General features: G+C 42.6%; 1 long non-coding RNA gene across 1 annotated transcript; it reads left to right on the forward strand.

Moving 5' to 3' along the window:
- The first annotated feature begins 800 nt into the window (after positions 1–800).
- On the forward strand, positions 801–3221 carry LOC139084511 (uncharacterized). The gene is made up of 3 exons (XR_011541946.1): positions 801–1048; positions 1870–1921; positions 2636–3221. It is a non-coding gene; the product is annotated as an uncharacterized lncRNA (long non-coding RNA).
- Positions 3222–3780: the final 559 nt, after the last annotated feature.

A 3780-nucleotide genomic window follows, 5' to 3' on the forward strand; every position in this document is an offset into this window, starting at 1 on the left:
GGGTCAAAAGCATCCTTGAAAATGTATTAAGTTACCCATCAACTAGAGAGCAGATGTCTTAGTGTATCTTGTGCTGTCTGCTAACAAATCTACCTATGGTCAAATTCTCCCCCCGAGTCAGAATACTTCGCTATTTCTTTGACTTAATACGAGATACACTGACTGGCTTGCTAGGAATGGTGTTTGTGAAGAGTATGGCTCCCCATCTCCAAGTGTACATAGTTGAATTTGCATAAGATAAATACCCGTAAGGAGGAACTCTGCCGAAGTCAGGTCTGATATGTGTTCCCACTGTATTTTTATTCCCATGTTGAGTCAGATCTGGTCAGAGAAAATTCTTGGGACTGTTTAGAAAAATATGTTTGGGGTGCTTCTGAGTTAATTGTGAATCACTCCCTTTGCATTAAAGAAAGGATCCCAAATATTCCATGCATTAAAAAATAACAGAAGAAAACATTTTCTAGTTGACCAAGAGGCTTAGTTGGAGTGGGAAAGGATCTGTACATAATAGAGAAACAAAACAAGAAGAAGGAGCAGGAGGAGGGGGAGAAAGAAGAAAAGAAAACAAAACCTCTGCATAAAGTTTAAACGGTAGAAAAAGACATTTTAGGCCCATTAATATTGCCTGTCGTGGACTGAATTGTGTCCCCTCAAAAGGTGAGTGTTAAAGCTTCGACTCCCCGATGTGACTATATTTTTGGAGACAGGGTCTTTAAGGAGGTAATTACAGTTAATGAGGTCATAAGGGTGGGGCCCTGATCTGACAGGACTGGCGTCCTTACAGGAGCGTGTGCACAGGGGAAAGGCCACATGAGGACACGGTGAGAAGGCGGCATCTGCAAGGCAGGAAGAGATGCCTCCCAGAAACCAACCGTGCTGGCACCTTGATCTTGGACTTACAGCCTCCAGGACTGTGAGAAAATAAGCTTTTGTGGTTTAAGCCACCCAGTCCCTGGTATTTCATTATGGCAGCCTGAGCAGACTGACATTGCCTGACCAAGATCACCCTCCTGAAGACAGAATGGATTGATATTTGTTTGGACTCAAGGTATCATTATTTTGGCTGTTACAAAGATATAACTGCAGTATTGTAATTTATTGTGCAGCTATTGGTCTGTCACTTTCAGCAACTGCTTTCTACTTGATAACATTTGTGAGATGAATGAAGCAAAATTACTTGTTAATTTTTATAACTGTTTAGATGCTAGTTGGGTGCAGTCTCCAAATATTTCCTAATGCATTTAGGGTTTTCATATGGAGGAAACTGCCTAACTCCTGATGAAAGGTGAGACTGAAACTGAAACCCACAGTTCACCAACGTAATGAAGTTATCGGAGTAGAAGGATGGTGGGAATCTTAAATAGTTGTCGTTTGACTTCTTTAGCTAATAAACATTCTTTCAGTAAATTAGAGCAGTTAGGGTGGGAAGTCTCTTCCCCTAATATAAGCTTCTCAATGAGATGTTAAGATCAAAGCTACCTTCTCTCTTTTCCCTTTAATGAAGAAGAAAAGACCATAGGAGGTAAAATTCAAAGTGCTGAAATTGACATATAAGAGAAGTGGACAATGTGAACATAATGTGCTCCTCCTCTAGCCAGGAATCACAGTCCACGTTCAGGATTAACGATGGGAGGTGGCTGTCCAAGGAATGCGTTGCTAGCTTACATTTGGTGCATGCGCCTCTCAGTGTTTTGTATTTCACAGCATTCTGCATCTAATATCCACGGCTCTGAAAGGCTGCACAAATATTTCATTAAAGTTATTTTATGGTACGGTTGAAATTCTATGGGGGATTTATAGAGCTGGAGGTCTTGGATTCATTCTCTCCAAATTATGTTTTGTTCCTTTCTTGATTTGAAATGTGTCCAGGAAGCCACATTGCTGGAGAAAAGCACTTAAAGCATAGAAATGAATACGTTTGGTAAGTATAACATTTCACTACCCTCCGCTTCTTGCATTGAAAATTTTAAGACTCCGGAACTTAGTTGTTTCAAAAGTATAAGCCTTTTTGGCGCTGCATGATGGAGTGAAGTGAGCTTTCTGAAAATCAGAAAGTTTTTGTTTTAATTCCATTTCTACCTCTAACGACCTATGTGTGATGGTTAGTTTTATACATCAACACAGATGGGCCATGGTACCTAAATATGTGGTCAAACATTATTCTGGATGTTTCTATGGGAGTGTTTTTTTTTTTTTTTTAAAGATTGGCCCTGAACTAACATCTGTTGCCAATCTTCTTTTTTTTTCCTTCTCCCCAAAGCCCCCCAGTACATAGTTGTAGATTCTAGTTGTTAGTGCCTCTGGTTGTGCTATGTGGGATGCCGCCTCAGCACGGCCTGATGAGTGGTGCCGTGTCTGCACCAGGGATCCGAACCTGTGAAACCCTGGGCTGCTGAAGCGGAGTGCACGAACTTAACCACTCAACCACCGGGCTGGCCCCTCTATGAGAGTGCTTTGAATGAGATTAACATTTTTTTTTCACTTTTTAGTTTATTTTTTTTGAGGAAAATTAGCCCTGAGCTAACATCTGCTGCCAGTCCTCCTCTTTTTGCTGAGGAAGACTGGCCCTGAGCTAACATCTGTGCTCTTCCTCTACTTTATATGTGGGATGCCTACCACAACATGGCTTGCCAAGAGGTGCCACGTCCGCAACCAGGATCCAAACTGGCGAACCCCGGGCAGCCGAAGCAGAATGTGTGAACTTAACCACTGCACCACTGGCCTCGCCCCAAGATTAACATTTAAATCAGTGGACTTTGAGTAAAGCAGATTGCCTGTCATAATGCGGGTGGGCCTCATCCAATCAGCTGATGACCTGAATTGAACAAAAACCTCCCTCGGGCAAGAGGGGATTCTGCCAGCAGATGACCTTCGGGCCTGAACTGCAGCATTGTCTCTTCTCTGGGTCTCCACCCTGCAGATTTTGGACTTGCCAGCCTCCATAATCACACCAGCCAATTTCTTAAAATAAATCTCGTCTCTCCATATACACATCCTATTGGTTGTTTCTCTGGAGGATCCTGACTAATACACTCTGTAATCCTGGTCTCATCCTTTCTCCTCTCTCAGGCTCAAATGTGCAATCTGTAAAGAGGGGAAGTGGCACGACGTAACCTGTAAGGTCTTCTACAGAGAAAAATTGTGTGATTAAAAAACATGCTAATTTTGAAATGTAAAATTTTTATACAGAGTAATAAAAGTAAATTGTAGAGAGACATTAGACACAAATATGAAAACACCTCCTGATTTCTTGGGATTTTGATTAAGATTTAGAGGCAGTTTGGTGAGTCTCTGCATTGGGGAAATATACATATCTCAGCCTAGTTCATCAAACACAGGATATTCTGGCTGGATTCTGCTGCTAAGTCTCTCTCCCCACTCACAGCGCTACTCTCCTCCCCACCCACCGCCCGCTGCAGGCATTCTCCTCCTTGCTGTGGGCAGTGGCACCTTCCAGGTACAGACACAGATCTCCCAAGTCCTGAGCCAGGCACGACCCAGGCAGGTAGAGCATCAGTTGACTCGGACCCCAGCTGGTGTCCAGAGATGAGAGGCCGGGCATCGCCAGCCATTCCATCACCACTGCTATTTGCCTATTGCGTGATTATTTCTTTGATTCTTGATCATTCTCCCTGGCAGCAAAACTAACACAGGGTTATTGTACAATAGTACTAAAAAGAAAATAAAAGTGACCCCTTGTAGCACCTAGAGATAATCACTATTCACCTTTTGATGTATTTTAATTTTCTCTAAGCCAGTAAAAATACAATTTAGCCTTCC

This window comes from Equus przewalskii, chromosome 7, assembly GCF_037783145.1.
Source record: "Equus przewalskii isolate Varuska chromosome 7, EquPr2, whole genome shotgun sequence".
In the NCBI taxonomy this organism is placed as follows: domain Eukaryota; kingdom Metazoa; phylum Chordata; class Mammalia; order Perissodactyla; family Equidae; genus Equus; species Equus przewalskii.